The sequence below is a fragment of the Cyanistes caeruleus genome, chromosome 1, assembly GCF_971803275.1.
Source record: "Cyanistes caeruleus chromosome 1, bCyaCae1.hap1.1, whole genome shotgun sequence".
Lineage (NCBI taxonomy): Eukaryota > Metazoa > Chordata > Aves > Passeriformes > Paridae > Cyanistes > Cyanistes caeruleus.
In genome coordinates this window covers 145,903,239-145,921,010 of record NC_141701.1, presented here as the reverse complement: position 1 = coordinate 145,921,010, position 17,772 = coordinate 145,903,239, and the positions used below count along the sequence as shown (strand labels likewise).

General features: G+C 40.3%; 1 protein-coding gene across 1 annotated transcript in view; it reads left to right on the top strand.

Moving 5' to 3' along the window:
* Positions 1-17,772, top strand: part of DPP6 (dipeptidyl peptidase like 6) — a 539,779-nt gene that overhangs the window by 36,963 nt on the left and 485,044 nt on the right. The gene's annotated exons all lie outside the window — the stretch shown is intronic.

Below are 17,772 nucleotides of genomic sequence, written 5' to 3'. Positions count from 1 at the left end.
AAACTTCAAGCTGAAAACACAACTTTGCAGCCAGTTTTCAATTGTACAATTTCACTTGGCAAAACCCAAAGTACCAGGGTGACATTTAGACAATAGACTGTTCTTGCACCAGAATAACCCTGTTTATGAAATGCAATTTTCTTCTGCCCTTAAACACTGCATCTGTTGATTTTTTTGGTAGTACCTTAACTCACAAAAGATGAATTTTCAATTCTCTCTGAAAGGGATTTACCTTAAAAAAAAAAAAAAAAAAAAAGCCAAACTAAGAAATGCTAAATAAAATGAAAGCTAACTAAAACAAAGCAAAATAAAATAACACCCCCCCAAAAAAAACAAACCAAAACAATAAAAACACCAAAACCCCAAAAAAACCCCAACCTCCTCCCCTCAAACCCTGAAAACAGTGAGAAGCTGCACCCTGAGGGAAGGAATGTGCTGGATATTTAAGAGCAAACAAAAGAACATCCTCTTCCTTCTCAAGATTTCTAATCAAACCTGCCTACATCATAATATTCTTTGCTTTAGAAAGTGGTTTGGGAAATAAGAAATTTCAGTTCACCAGAATCATGTTTTGGTAAAATAGCCATTTAAGTGACCAAAGTGTGTTTCCATTTCTTAAAATAAAAATTAAAAAAATCCCCAGATACTGAACACCAAAAAAGAAACTAAAACCCCCAAATAATTAAAATAAACTCTATTAGTGTGTAGGACGTTCATGGCATAGGTGTAGCTGCACTCCTCTCAGTACATTTTCACAAAGACATTAGCACTTATCAAGGACAGGGCTGGTACAGCCAGGGGGTTTGACAGGATAACAAGGAAAAATGTCACCAAATGAGAGGCAGGAGGAGACCTGGCTTCTCAGGTAGCTGGAAATGATGAACAGCCTGAAATGAGTAATCAAGAACAGCCCCTGTCCTCCAGAGGGCCACTCATCTCCATCTCCTTCACTCAGAAATTTATGAACCGCCTTAGTTCACAACTTTGCTTAAATCTGATCGAAACACTCAATGCTTGGTGTATAAAAGATGAAGCAAGATGGAAATGTTAAGATTAAGAGTTGTGGGTCATGGTTTGCTTCCCTTGAAAGCATTTTTACAAGGATGCTGCTCTTGCCTTGGCTTACCCCTTGTGCCCTAAAAATCTGAACACAGTTTTGCTTGTGCTTAGTGTGGTGCATGCCTGAAAACAAACAAACAAACCAGAACTCCTGCAAGCAGGCATGTTTTTTTGGTGTTTGGAAGGTAATGTGCATGTCAGTGGCATTACATAATGGAATCACTCAGGAAAGAAAAAAAATTTGGATTTAGAAACCATCGTAAGATTCCATTCAATAAGGAACTGGATTAATACCTTAAATTCATTAGAAATGTGGGGCTGTAAAGGGCATCTGGGGCTGAGGCCAGCCCCTTGCCATAGTCAGTCTCTGTCAGATAAACCCTTTCATAAACTAATTAGCTGATCCATCTTAGAACAAATTAGGTCATTTACTACCCATTACTCCCACGGGGAAATTGTTCAAGAGCCTCACTTCTCTGTTGCTTTGAAACTTTCTTCTAATTTTCAGCCTCAATTTATTCATGGCCAGTTTATATCCATTTGTTCTTGTGCCAATGTTGTCCTTTAGCTTAAATAGCTCTGTTTCCTCTCTTATTGTATTTCTTGATGTATTTATAGGCAACATTCACATCCCCCCTGGGCTTTTGTTTCACTAGGCTGAACAAGACAGGCGTCTCTTTTCTCTTACCACAGGCTCAGTGTTGGTGTGGTCATCGCTCTCCTCAGAACCTGATCTTGCCTGGATTTGTTTCACCTCTGTGTGTATGGTGACAAATGCAAATAATTGAAAATAACAGCAGTCATCTTTATTTGAGATCCAATAGAGAAGAAATAATCTGCATTAAAAACAGGAAATTATACCTCCAGTAGAAGAGGTAGCAGTATTCCCTATTTTTGATAGCATTTATATAATTTTGAGCTTATTTTAAACACAAAAGAAAACCCATTTCATGCTCTAGAAAGAGTGCAAGTTGCTTTCCTCCACTATCTGTGTCTGTAAGTATGGGGTTATTTGACACTTGTGGTTGATATTTTCTCCTTCCAAGCAGATTTTTAGGCCACAGTTCTCTTTTTAGGGACTGAGGTAAATTCAGAGGGAGAAGTAGGGGAATTTTTACATCCATGTGGCCAAATAGCTTCAGAAGATTTTGGAAGGATGTTTCCCCTTTGTGCCCATACTCCACATGCAGTTGTGTGCCAGGGAAGGAGGTGTTTCATAGTTCTGCATTGGGTTCCCCCTGTCCCGAGCACTGCCCTTGCTCAGGGAGGATTGGGAGGCTGTGAGAAGGACGTGCCTTGGGACATGTAGCATGTCAGGGCATGGGGGTCACTTTGGACCCTTGAGTAATTCCAGACCTGGGGACTGGCTTCCCCTGTTGTCAAACAGAAGATACAGTTCTCTTTCATGTTTTCACACTCTCCCAAACCACATCCTGAAATCTTCATTATTTATTATTGTAGCTCTCACGTTGTGTTTGATGCAGAGCAAGAACCAAAGATGCTGACAGCAGCGTGTGGGATACATATGAAGATAGTTTCAGGGAGTTTATATTCTGATGCTTCAGTGCTGCAGAGATTTGGGTATCTATTTCACTTCAAAAAATATACATCTTTTAAAAATGAATGTAACATTTAGAAATATACATTCATCTGCTTCAAGTTAAGCAACTGTGAAAGCCTTTGAAAAGCCAGAGCCTAAAAGAAGCACATAGCTGAGGATTTTTGGAGATGCAGAAAAGATTTATTAATTCAGTTACACAAATTCTCCACATGCTCATTGCTTTACACTAAGAAATGTGACATTTATAGGCCTCTCTGGTAAAGTAAGACTCAAGCAGAGACCTGAAACCTGGTGCTTCAGGTGTGGGAAATCATTCAATGTGTAGGAGTTAATGAGAAATAATGTAAAATATTTCACAAACATGTCTGAAATCATGTGTTATTCCTCTCTTTCTTTATATTCCTGACACAGGTTGTCATCAAATGGCCATTTGACACACCTACAGACTTCTTGTCACATTTTTCTTTCTCATCCAAAATACTCTGTTTTGAGCTGTTTCTAGACTTTTAGAGATCTCTCAATTAGAGATGATCAAAAACATTTCAAATTTAACAACCATCAGGAAATACAGCTTAATCAAAGTAGGCACATTTTTCAGGAGCAAATTGGTTTCGGTTTTGATGCAAGTTTAAATGGAGAATGAGTGTAAATTAATTGTGTCAGATTTCTTTCATTTAAATATAGAAAATATTTTGGTTTTACTTTACTGTTTTGATTAATTTTGTTTCAGCTGTCATATTAAAAATATTTTATATTTCTGTTCATCATGTATCTATTTATAATTCATATTTAATTAAAATAATTTAGACTTGAAACTTTCCTGTAATTTGATGGATACTTTATTTCCCTTTGGAGTTTTATATTAGTGAGAAATAAATGTGGTTTTTTTCCAAATTCAGAATTCCCTACTTACATCAGTAAAATTGGAGTGAACCCCTTCTCTGTATTTCTAATGCTGTGGGGAGGAATAATCTTCTCCAGGTTTTGATTTTTTTTACCAGATGATCCACATCAGTCCTGCTTTGGCACCAGAGGGTCCATCCAGATGTCATTGAGTACCAAAAATTGGCTTGGCAGTTAGAGATGTGCCTTTCTTGAGATGATTCCCTGTGTGGAGAACTGCAGAGGCTTTTGGAAAGGGTGGCTCAAAAGCTGTCTCTAAGAAGTGGGGGTACAAAGACTGGGGGAGGAGAGGCTGACAGAGCCCAGGTGAGTCACAGGCTATGAGACAGTTCATTCAAAGATAAAAAGTGAATGACTGTGGTACACAAGTCTTGTAGTTGAGAACACAGCACAAGAGGCTGAAACAGCATTGCCCAGGTTTGGCTGCTTATAATATGGATTTAACTGTCTTTGACATCCAGTGCCCTGTGAGCAGTTTATTATCTGGAAAGTTTTAGAGCCCCGTGTTTCACTGCTGGTTATTCATCAAGTGTTGTCTTCGTTCCCAGGCTGTGCTCAGACGTCTTTCAAAATTATGGTAAATATTGATTTAGTGCCCTGCTTAAACATGCATCTCTGGCACAGACTGTTCAGGAAGTGTGCCTGTGTCAAACAGGAGAATCAAATTCACAGCCAGAGTTCACTATAATAGCTGTCTTATTCACCTAGTGCTTTCCTTCTTGGAAAGCAGCATCCTGTCATGTGTGTCTCTGAAGTACATAAATGAGATAAATCTATTAAAATGTTAAGATCTTTGACAGTGAAATATACTCAGACCCTTAATGCTGGATAAGTCGATTTTGAAAAGTCACTGCAAAAATAGTGTGTTTGGGCTGTGTGTCTCAGCTCCTGCAGGACAAACTCTCATCATTCCCACATCCATTCTCAAGTTGTATTTATTGTTTCTAGTGTAGCACTTCCTCCTGTGCTGTGGTGACCAGCTGCCCTCACCCAGTGTCAGAATTAAAACAGACATCCCTTGACAGAGCTGGTTTGGGGTTCAGCACTGAACAAGGTGACCAGAGGAGATGAGAAAAGGCAGGTGGATGTTCTTTTGTGTGCAGTGCCTAATGTGGAGCCTCTTCAGCAGTGGTGGGCCAAGTTTATATTGGTGGGTAGAGTCTGACAGAGAACTCTGCAGGGATTTAATTGTCTGGTGATCCTTGTGCAGAGCTTCCATGTGACTCACTGAGAAGTGCTCCAGATTGGGATCTTTGCCAAATCAGTCTAATATTAAAATGAGACTGTAATTTCTCAGTATCAGCTTCCTTGAGCGCAGTGTTTACAACAGCAGAAATTGCTAATGCATGTAAAATTAATACAACAAAATAGAAAAGAGTTGAGATGGTTGTCAGATGCACAGGAAATATTAAGTGCACTCAAATTAAAAAAATAAGAAATAGTGAATTTCTGCTTTATAAAAAAAATATGTTAGGTTGTGCTAACCCTAAGTTGTTTTTTTTTCTCTTTAGTGAATATATGAAACCACAAATAATATTATTTTTGATGTTGCATAAAGCCCAGGCACTAGCAGTATTAATTGTTAGCCTCTCTGGGACTTCATGTTACAAGAGGAATTGGATTTTTTTCATGAGAGATGTACTGGTGGCTGTACTGGATGTGGTCCTGTTTCTGGCCATGAGGACTTTTGCTTCTGACTGATATTGCCTCTGTTATTAACTGGTCCAGTTCAGCCCAAGCTGCAGGAATGGCACAGCTCACAGCAGAGCTGTGAGCACTTTCACCCAAAGGTGTCTGCTGCTCTTTCAAGGACCTTTCCTTGGTACTTCCCTTTTTCAAGGCCACCTGTGACCTGCATTTACCTGTGCCTTACTGCTCTTTCCGAGAGCCACGTCTTTTGTGATCTACTTACACACAGTCAAATAAGAGTCAAGCCTTACTTTTTATTTTTAGATATAAAATTTAAAAATATGAGGTTTTGAGGTCCTTTGTTCTGCAGAAAACTCACATATGAGGAAGGGATTGTGTAGCTCCTGCTCTGGAGTAGAATTTTTTCTGGGATGAAGAGTTTTGATTCCATTATATGCATTTTCCTGGAGAGCAGATGGGTAGATATTGGTCCATTTCTGTGTCTAGGAGGTTAACCTTCTCATTAGTAATTTCTTCTCACTCAGACTTCATACTGAAAGGGCAGAAAAGAAAACCAGGCTGATTCTGAGCCCTGCAGCAGCCTTTTTCTCCTATGGAAAAAAAGATTTAGATATTTTTGCTGATTACATTTCTTTGTCTCTTCTCTTTTTCCTTTGTGTTCCCTTTCTGAGTTTTGATGTCTCTGTTAGCCATCTTCAGAGGAAAGCATCTGTTTTGTGGGAGGCATGAGGCAGGGCAGCTGCTGGTAACCCTGAGGAAGGGAGAGGACATAACCCTTAGAGGTGTCAGTTTGTGGGGCTGATGGATTGGATGGCAGATTCAGACAGGCAGCCTGGTGTCCCCGACAAGATCAATGATGTGAAAGGTTAATTAATGACACATGGCTCATTTAGGTTAGGAAGGGCAGCAGCTGGGCAGAGCATGAGATGGATTTGCTGAAAGCATCACAACTGAAATGAGTTGTGTTGGGTTAGTTCTTGTGGAAATGAGCTGATTTCAGGTGGATGTTCCTGGATTTGCTTGAACATAAGTGGTGGGTTTGTGGATGCTTTATGTGTGCTTTACATACATGTGTGCATCCCCTCATTAGCTCCCTAAAGGTCCCAGAGAAGATGAGAGACTCCCAGGAGAGGACATCATTGGTGGCTTCTGAAGAGCCACCAGAAATCTGGGTTCTACTGAGTGCACTGGCACCAGCCCAGGGGAGTGTTTAACAAAGTGCTGAACTTTTAGTGTGGGATAGTCACTGTAGGTCAAAGTAAAAGCATAAATGTTTGGCTGATCTGAGCCAGTTGCTCATCTTTCTGCAAGAGGGAGATTATAATGAGTGAGACTGCTCATAGTAATAGTGACATTTCCCAAAAATTAAGGTATAAATTTAGTGCTCTTCATCTCAGCACTTTATATTGGCTGCCAGTTTGCCTTATTGCAGTAACAGAGAAGACCTTTTCCTCAAGATTTACCCATCAGGCCAGTGGCAGATTTGCAAGTAAAACTCAAGTGAAAAACTCTTGAGTTGTGAAATTGTTTGGGAGTAAGTTCACCTCAGCCTCCCTGAGGAGTCACTTTTACCATGGATAGTACCTACAGCAGTGCTGTTCTGGTTTCTTTGGTTCTTCCACCAAAAAAAGTCATTATAAACAAAAAAAGTCACCTGGCCCCCAAATCTCACTTGTGTGAGCAGGACCCATCCTTCCTTCAGTCACTGTGAGTGATGATGTCTCCACACCTTTTCCTCTTAGGTTAAGCTTGTTGTGGTGGTATGGGAAATAAAAGAGGTGTGGCTCTTCAGTCTCTGAGGGTTTCCAACAGGAATAGGCATCACTTCTGGGCACTGTTCTGCTGCTCATCCTGCAGGGAGTTGTTGGAGCTGGGTTTTAACTCCTTACACCTCCAGCTGCTGGCCGTGAGCCCTGGGCTCTGTGAGAGGAACAGGGAAAAGCACACATGTGAAACAGACTCTGAGAAACAAAAGTGATCTATTCAACTCTTCTGGCCAGGAACAGGCAAGGTATTGCTGGGAGGGCTGTGGACACAGAGCATGGCCAGTAACAGCAGTATGATTTTCTACTATAGTCAAGAGGTTCTTCAAGAAAAGGTTCTCCAAAAATGCTCGTGCTCCTTCACATAGCCCACAACCTCACATTTAAAGCAGATGCTGCTCTTTTAGACAGCAGGTAACTCAAAACAAATCTGCTTGAAGCAGGTGTTCTGATATGTATTATTAAGAGCAGGGAGGTTCGTCTCTCTGTTATGTACGTGGGCAAACTCCAGAAAATAGATGTGCAACCACTGATTGATCAAATATTAGAATTAATGGGATAAAACAGCATGTTAATGGAAAATATTCAGTGTATGTTGTTCCTTATCAGTTTGTTGATTTTGTAATAAACATTGACTTGTCTGAAGAGCCACTGGATTATAGGCATGATTGAAGCAGCTTCATCTTATAAATTCTGGTGCTGTAGGTTGCTACATATCTTTTTAGGTTATCAAATGGAAGATAAATATGTCTGAACATCAGCCATGCACTGTCTTAGGAGCACTTTGAGAATATATAGGCTAAGTTTGCCCTCTACTGGATTCCAAAATTACATCACTGTTTTTATTACTGGCCAGTGATGTTATGTTCTGGTTAGCCCCAAGGAAGCTTCCCATTACATGATATAACACATACACACCTCATCCTCAAGACTTGTGTCATCTTTCCAATCAGTCATCTTTGCTGTGTGAACTGTTCCCTGAATCATTTTTTTAAGAGTTGTTCTTTTTACAATTGTCTCTACCCAGGGCTACTTTCAAACAGGGTTGTTTTGGTGTTTTTTTCTTTGGATGAAAAGTTTCTGCAGCGGGAGTAATTCTGAACATCAGGAATAAACTAAAAACTGATTGACAGGAGCCATCTGCACAAACAGATCTGCTCTTTTCCCTCTGACAGCTTGTTTCTAGCAGGGCCTGGGGTGTCCAGCCAGCTGCATTCACAGCCAGGAAACAGCCCCTGAGGGGCTGCAGCTCCTGCTCTTTCTCTGCCAGTCAGGCTCCTTGCCACTTATTCACTGAGCACTTTCAGTGTGGATGCAGCTACTTGCAGTCAAGGCATGAAGCCATGCTGCATCCTAATTCTTTGTACTGGGATTTCAAGGCTCATTTGGTGTGTGCTTGAAATAATAGTTACAAACACATACATCTGTGACAGACTGCATTTGACATCAGCTGTAAAAGAATGATCCCAGAGTCAGGTCATACCCATGAAAGTTAAATATGTGTGATGAACCATAAGGTACATGAGGCCAGGTAATGTAAATCATCTAATGTAAATCAGGATAAGTTCTCTGACCTGAATAGATTTGTGTTGACTTGTTCTGGCTGAAGCACAAGTCAATGTAATTTTTTTGTTTTAATGTAATTTCTCATTTGTTGTTTCCCACTGTTGGGTGTGCTGGTAAAGAAGGATTCTTGGCCTCACAAAACCACTTCAAATTTCTGTCCTTGCTCATAATTTTTAGGTCTGCTAGGCTCTGTTTATAACCAGAAATGCTGTGTCAAAAATATGTTAGTTCCAAAAAGTAAATCAGCGTTTGACTGGACACTGCTCTACAGATCTTTGCTCTGTCTCTATGTTCAGATTTTATCTGAACTGAAAAAAGACCAGACAGCACAGTGGGGCACTATTGTCTGTGCCTCTGGCAGTGCCAAAAGGATCAGCTGCTGGCATTTGTAAGGCTCCTGTTACAGCTCTCCTTTAGTCTTCCCTGGATCCCCTGGCAGCAGTGTGAACCAGAAAGCTGCTGAGAGCTGTTGTGCTGACAAGGTTCAGGTTTTTCTTGCTATGAAGTTGTGTATCCTCACCCTGGTGTGCTAGAAGGTTGTGGTGAAAAGCCCTGAAACTCAAAAAGCTCTTTCCAATAGCACTATAGCTTTCCAGAGCCAGCAGGTTGCTGTTTTCATGCTGCTTTATATACGGATACCCTGAAAGAGGCATGGAGATTGAATACTATCTGAGCTGCTCCACAGGCAAAACTAAATTTGGAGGTGAGGAGGAAACCAGCAAATCTTAGAGCATCAGGTAATAGAAAGGGAGATATTTTTGGCTGGCTGATTTATTTGTCTATTTATTTCACCATCAATTTTGGAGTTAAAGTAAGTCCCTGGGAAAAAATGGGGTAGGCAACAAATAAACAGTGGTGAAAAGTGAATGATAAATTACTGTGCCCATGGCTCTACAGTTCATTTCAGGGGCAGCACCTCCAAATGAGCCAGAGGAGAGTCAGCTGCTTGAGATTTGGAAGAAATTATTAAAAAAAATATTGGATATTGAAATGGTGTGTAGGCAGAAAAGGAGGACTAGTGTACCAGTGGTGAGTGCACTGATTGCTCTGACCATGGAGGTGCTCTCAAAGTCTAGGGAAGTTTACCTCATCAGCCTTTGATTTCAGAATGTCGTTAGGAAAAGTCAAACCCTGACATTTGTCCCGGTAATTGATGTCTTGTAGGGTCCCAGCCACTCTCTCAACCTCTGGGAGCTTTGTGATGTGGTATCTTAGGCTGGACAAAATCTGGCTGCACTGGGAAGTGTTCAAAAGCAGAAACTGGTGCAAACTCCTCGAGACAGGAGGTGTAATTGCACAGAGAGCAGCTCTGCTCAGTTCCTGTGATTGTGGGGTTAAGGGTTTTTTTAATCATTCCCAACCAGCCCCTCTGTGCTGAGGTAGAACTGCATGGAGGTCCCACCCTGAATCTTATGTATCTTGAAATTTGAGATTTCAGGATTTTTTGGGTGGCACAAAACTCCACAGAAGATGCTACAGCTGTGCTTTGAAAGGGTGAGCAAGGCTGGGTGTGGAAGGCAGCTCACCAGACCCTGGCCAGTGCCTGGAGGAGTTGGATGTGGGTTGCTGGGTACAAGCAGACCTACAAATTCTGTTATTTGATTGATGTCATTTTTTTCCCATTTCATTAGTGAATATTCAAGAACAGAGTGTGCAGGTTAAGACCTGAACAGTGGAAATATTGCTGGCAAAGCTCTTTCCTTGACTGTAACGACTTTTGGCTTCTAAGTGATATTCTTAGGACAAATCCTGAACATCACAACCTGTTTCCTAAAGATAAGCCTGGAATAGAGCTAATAGTGTCCTCATTTTTCCATGGACAGAGAAGCACAGGGAAGGTAAGATCTGGGTCCTCACAGATTATTGGCACTGTTGTGAGTGCACCAACATCCATGAATTGCCCTGAGCAGCCTCATCTTGCACCCATGTCCACATTCTCTGACCATGTCCAGGAGCTCTGTTTAAGACTGTGCTCACGTGTCCAAGTCTGAATTATATTGTAAATGTCCCTGAGCCCAGTCCAGCCTCCTGCTGTCCTGGCACTGGCTGGACAGGCACTGCCTTCCCTGGATGCATCCCCAAACCTCCCTCGATGGCAGCTTGTCTCAGGCTGCTCTCCTGCTGGAGCTTGCTGCAGAGACCTGCATCTGGCACCCCATTTCACCTGGATGGAACTCATCACCACGGCCCTGCTCAGCTCTGGGGGGTGCTGCCCTGTGTCTCCCAGCTCCTTCTCCCTCGAGGAGCAGCCCTGTTCTGCTGCTCCCTGGCACTCAGCCCTGTGGAAGACAGTGAGTCCTTTACAGACATTTCAAGAACTAGCCCATGTCTTGCCTGAGGCCACAGAGCAATATCAGCAGACATGACAAATCTTTATTGAACCATCTTTCTTTTGTGCTGCATCAATCCTCTGTAATTAATACGGTTTACAAACTTACATCCATTACTTAATTGCTTCTGTAATCATAAAAATGTCACAGCACTTTAGTTCCTTTTACATTTATGGGCTGGATCTGTTCAATCTCTGGGGTAACACACAGATTTCCACTTCATTATGACACAAATGGTAAACAATTGCATAAATGGCTTTGTTGTTAGCTCAGGCCTGAGAAGTGAGCTCTAGACCACTGCAGACCACAGGCTACTTTAATGAAAACATACTTTTGACAGAGAACATGGAGACAAGCCATGGAAAATAGTTTAGGAGAAGGAAAGCAAATGTGAAGGTTGATTGTCTTCAAAGACAAGTCATTTAAAGGGGTTTGGGAGTAGATGGAGAGAGAATGAAGAGAAGGGGGGCTGGATCATGAGCACATTGCACAGAAATGGCCAGGAGGTTGTTCAGTGTCTCTCACAGAGGGCTCAGTCCAAGCCATTTCTTTGTAAAGCACATGAAAGAAGAAGAAACACCCACATCCATTTTAGCTGTGCAGGAGCCAGGCTCTGAATTCCATTCTCTAGGTATTACAGAGGTATTGTGTTAACTCAACTGGTAGTCTGCCATTTTTAATTTTAAAAACGATAGCTATGGCACTAGAACTAATCTGTGGGAGTTATAAGGGAAAGAAAATAATTTCTCTTACGTTCCTTCATCTCAGCTCACATCTAATTTATTCACTTCACAGACGCATAAATTCACACAGAAGTCAGGCTCAGCTGAAACCAGAATAGATGGAGTATTTATTACCCAGGCAAGAGCAGCCTGAGTAACATCAGAAAAAAACAAAAAGAGAGCACCACAAGACATATTCCGATCTCCTGTCTCATAAGCACCTTTGATTTCAAATTCTCTTACAGAGGGGTAAATAGTACCAGAACAACTGCTTTAACAGACTGCATGTTACAGCTGGTTAGGGAGAAGTTGTACCTCTTGCACCAAAAACTGCTTACTTTTTATTTAATTTTTTAAAAAAATAAATAAATAAAAAGGCAATTATTTCTAGAGGAAGTAAGGCATAAAAACTGTAATGGCCAATCTCATGCAGCATTTGGAGTTACATTAAATTGCTCCACTTTGACTATGGCCCAGATTTGTAAGACCTGTTTTGAGCTCAGAAGTTATTTTCTTTGTACTCTATGAAAACACATAACACTTGAATTTCAAGCAGGTAGCGAGGATTTGTGTGGAACTGAATGGGAGACAAAAGAAAGTGAGTGACTGTCTGGGGTTAGGATGTCAATCCACTTCTAACTACAGCAGCAGACATAGGAATATAAATTTTGTCTCTTGGTAAAGTTTTGATAAAATAATGTCATTTTTCCCCATGAAAACTACTTCCAAGTTCTCCTTCTCAACTTTTCAGGGTATCTGCATGTGTGTTATAGCTCTTGGCCCTACAGGTCTTGAGGATCCACCTCTTTTCTTATGGAAAGGGCTAAAGAGCTTGCCCCAGAGCTGTGGAGTGGGTGCTGGATGTTGGTTTGTGGGCAGCCCAAGCACACAAATGAGCTGTGGAGCACTTTGGCTACTCAAACTCTTGCTTGGGGTAGCCCAGGTCTGTGTGAACCCAGGACAACTGTGCAGGTCATGAACCCCAATGCCAATGGAGCTGAAAAGGTAGCAGAGTGAGGTGTGGGCAGAGCTGAAATTCTTATGATTTCATCTGTAGACCTAAATGTCTAAATTCCACTCACATCTTTCTTTAGTGCTTCAAATCTTCCACTGGCCTTAATTCCTTTTTCTCCACATCTTTCTGTTTCAGAGCCACTGTGGTAATGTTATTATGACACTTCCCATTTTGCTCTGTGCTTGATCTCTGTGTCCTTTTACAGCATGGATTGGTCAAAATGTGTTGTTTACATTTTGAATTTGCCAATAATTCATCCTTGGAATCAGTGATTCCACTTGCTTCTATTTTTATTTTATTTTTTTTTAACTATAAATGACAATTGAGATGGGTTCAGTTTGTAACACATCTTGCAGATAGGTATTACAGAAGCCAATAACTTTTTTTATAAATATGCAAGCTTTGGTTACAAAAAGTAGATTTTTAAAATATATTTTAGCTTAGTTTGTGAGAAATGGTAGCCTGATTTATTTTTTTTTTCAGCAGTCTGTAAAACTTCACTGGGTGCACCTGTTGTTGTGGGTTTACAGGACTCAGCTTCAATGGAAATGAGTGACTTAGTAAATTCTTAATCATTTATTTTAAAACAAACCAGCTTTTAGACAGAATTTGCAGGTTTTGATAAACAAGAGTTTTCATGGCCAGAATTCCTACAGAAACTTCCACATTTTTCTCCTGGCTTGGGCAGGGAGAAAGTTTTGCTGTCTTGTAACCCAGCTTTGCCTTTTCATGCCCTTGTTTCTGGTTAATATTCCTTGTGCAAGGCATGTTGTCCATACCCATGATGTGATAAAAAAAATCCAGTAGCTGAAAGCCAGGATCAGTTAACCAAGGATCTATCCTGTAGAAAGAGTTAATGTCTTATGAACTCCCATGATATAAAACAGCTGCATTTCAAAACAAAATCACTCATGAAGAATAGATATTCCTTTCAAAATTTCAGCATAAAAAAGATATATTCTTATCTGTAAGAGAAGACTGCAACACTCAAAATGTTTTCTTTTGTTGTATTCCAAGCACTGAACTTCATTGCTTCATTTGTATTGGTGTTTAATAAATTGGTTTTGTTTTTCAGCTGCAACAAGGCAAGATGAATTTTGTGGAAAAGGGCAGTCTAATGGAGATGTGGTGTGTAATTTGGATGATGAATTATCAGAGTGCCAGAGTAGCCTGTGTTGTGGTCATTTTATTGTTCAGTGCAGTAATAGAGTTAAGTTATATTTACATTTTCTAATTATATTTTGTTATGCAAAAGATTATATGTACGTAACCTCTTGCCAAACCAACCACTGAACTCTACTTCTCAGAACAAAAAAAAGAAAGAGAACAACCAAGACTGAAATTGTAAACAAAATAGATAATGAAAGCCCGCTGAAATCACAGAGAGGCTCCACACTGAATTCCAGACAAGCATCCTGCATTTCATCATGGCCATGGCCTTCGCCTGCAGCTCCAAATCTCCTCCTGCCAGCAGCCTTGGCCAGGATCCCTCGCTCAGTGCTGCTCTGGGAAACACATCTTTAAAATCCCTTGGTTCTGGGAGCAGCTGGGGAATCTTGCTGGAGGTGATGGCACCCAAAAGGCTGAAATTACTTCCCCACATCAAAGGAGCTGCAATGGCAGCGCAGTGATCAGCACACAGCAGATGACATCTTTTCCCCAGACCCCAGGCACAAAGGGTTTCTCTTCAAAGGGATGGCTCAAGTTTGGTTTCCCCTTCCATGCAGGGTGGTCACTCAGGAGCCAGGTGAGCTGCCTGGACCCCATGGAGAGAGAGGGAGGGACCCCAAAGTTTTGAGCCAGAGTTTTTTTTTTTCTCATATCTTTCTGTAGAGTATCCCAGGAAGCTGCTCTCTGAATTCCCTGTATTGAACCAAAACAATAATTTTATTCATCTACTTGGATATGCTTGGTCTACCTGAGTTAACTGAGAGTCTCCAGAGGTTCCTCCCCATAAGGAGCATCAATAGCTGAATTTCCTGAAACTCCATTTATGTGCCTTCATAAGTGAAGGATGGCATAATCCTTATTTTTTTGATAGGACTTGTAGGGCTTCTTGTTTTTGCTTTCCATGCATTTGTTGCAATGAACACCATTTCCCTCACTTAGCTGTTTCCCCACCTTTAAAAGACTGTATTCAAATTAGACAAAATAGGGTGCATCAGAAAGATATTGAGAGGATAGATTAATTTATGATCCTAGATAGAAGAGAACTTCTCCAAAATAAAGTCCAAGGCAGGTTTAAACTCTGGTTATTCTACCCCAAAGCTGGCAACCTGAACTAATACTTAGAAAAATAATAACAACTTTTCCAAAGTTCCTTTTGATTCCATTTGGTAAAGTTCTACCTCCATATTAGGCAGCACTGTCTTTAACTGAAGGCAAAATGTTGATGCAAATTATCATTTGCATTTTATATGTCTTGATTTGGAGCTGGAAGCTGACAAAAGTAATTAGATACTTGATTATTCTTCCTAAATATTTTAGACATTCAGAGATAAACTCTGTGTCTACCTATCTTACTAACACTGGAAAAACAACAATTCTATGGTAATATTTTATATTATTGGATAGATGTCAGGGCCCTGTTTGCTCCAATATTTTATAAATGCAATAAAGTGAAGGCCCTAATCTAGAGAGTTCACACTTTCATAAACTCAAATAATTAAAATTGAGTGATTGTCACAACAGATTAACTAAATCCTTGACTTTGAAGAGCTTCAAAACACCATCCTAGTAATTGGTTCACACCAATAGACAACAAGATTACTTGTAGGCATGATATCAATTTCTGCAATAGGAAGGAAACTTAGGTACCTGACCTCAAAAAATGAAGAAATTAGCTTACTAAATACACCTAAGAAGAATAAACTATGTGTTAAAATGCCTATACAGCAATATTTGGTCACAGAATGTCCTAAAATTCCACTGAAATTCCACTAAAAAGTAGAGAAAAAAATATCTGCTGGTGTTGTAAGAACATCATCCAGCAGCAAGAAACATTATCTTTGCCCTCAAGGTGGAGAAGAACTGAAAGTGAACTGACAGGTTTATATCAACCTCTCATCATTAAGAAAAGGAGCAATGCAATTAAATGTAGTCTTATTTTGTTGAAATATTTTATGTCAGACACAGGGTGTTCTGAGGTGATACAGATAATTAGCAGAGAAATTTAATCATCCATATCACAATGAAGGGAAAAAAAAGTGGCTCTTTAATCAAAAGATAGACCCACCTGATCTGAAATGAGAATGTTTCAGTATGTCTTCCAGGCTAGAAAGCCTAGTTAAAAATTAATGGAAGTTGGCAAGCATTAAATTATCTACCTAAAAGATCCTATACAGCTTCACAAATTAAATAGAAATCCATTGATATTCACAAAATAAGTTATCTGCCTTGGAATGGTGAAATAACATATACCAAAGGCAGAATGTCTTTCTGAGCAATGTGCCATCACTAGGGCCTGTGCTGAGCAGAAGGTTCATTTGTGGGTCCAGGTTTTCTGCTTGGCTTGAGTGGGAACTGTGATATTTTACACCAGCAGAGCTTGACTCATGGTGGTGTTGAAGGAAAACTTATGGCAAGACCCTGGCTGTAGCTGGGGCTTCAGTGGCAGGACTTGTGCTGATTTCCATAGGATCAGCCTCCTTGGCTCTTAGTGCTTGGCATTTTCTTGGCAATATGTGAGATCCTTCTTGGTTCTGGGACTTGTGGTTTTGGTCTCTTTCCAGCTTGGCTGGAATCACTGTCATGAGTGAACACTTGAGTGAAGGAGATTTTGATGCTTTTTTGCATTTTCAACATAATTGTGATTAAAAAATGTAGACTGTCAGAATGGTATTGAAATAAAATTAAACTTGTTTCAGAGGATAAAATCTGTTGCATAACAAACTTTCAAATGTTTACCACAAGTCTGTCTATATTTTCATTTCAGTGGTAATGAGAAAACCTTAGCACATATGTTGCCTTCAGCATACTGTATTCCAGTTAGGCTTTTGTGTGGATTTATGCATTTGTTTTTAAAGCCCTGCAATCTCCACTTGTACTGGGAGAAGCTTGGTGGCACAGGGTACTCTTAATTTAGCTAACATGGTGGGATCCATTTGCTAGGCACTGGAATTGGTGAAGTCCAGATGGAAATCCAAAGTACATTTAAGGATGAGGATACTTGCTAAAAGAGATTAATGAGGAATATATCATTCTACAGCAGGACTTGTAGGTTTTGAAGTATGAAAAAACTTCAGCTCTGATTAACCAGAAGTGGTACTTGCCTGAAAAAACAAAGTCCCATAATGCTTCTTATTAGCATTTTCCTGTTACTACTAGTGATTCTAATGATGTTGCCCAGATTTTCCTAGCATCCCCATGCATTTAAATTTCATACACCCAGACATGATGCACAAATCATATTCTGAATGCTTTTCCTCCTACTCTGAATCCCTTAGCAACTTCAATTTCATTCATGGAAAAGTAATTATTTGAACTCTGTGTATTTTTAGCTTTTATTAATGGAATTTAAAAGCTGGAAATGTGAAAAAACAAGGAGCCTTAAGGCAGAATCTATAGTTCTAGTAGAAATCCTCCAGATTTTGCTCTCCTGCAGCTGTCAACATCACTTCATGCTTGGGCTGCATAATAGAGTTTATTTGCTGCTTGTCTTAGGAGGAAACCTTGTGCTCAGTATGGACAGGGACTCATGTATGAGATACATTAGGAACTTACCTAAGGAAGGAAAAATACAGCACATTCATTAGTGCTATGGGTATGAATCTGAGACACCCCCATCAAAATCTGCTTTTGTGAGAGCACAGAAAGTTCTGCCTGGGCCAGGTGAGGCCACAGCATAACAAAATAAAAGGCACTGCCCCATGTGAGCCTGTAAGCTCTTGGGTTTATCATGAAAGCAAGCTGGGGATCTCTGTACTGACCCCATGGTCTGTTTGCAGATGAATAATTCGCTCAGGGATAATGGGGAGCTGACAGAGTTCCTGGTTGCTGTTCAGAGGTGATGTGTCTCAAGCCAAATCCCCAATGAATCTAACAAATTACCATGTTTTCTAAGAATTAAATGTCAAAGCACATACATGGGTATTTAGTGTCTCAGTAGTGTCAGGAGACATTGGATGTGTTGAGCTCACCACTGTTTCCCCTGGGAAATTGTTACAGGAGGAATAAATTATACTTTTGGGAAAATACACTCCTG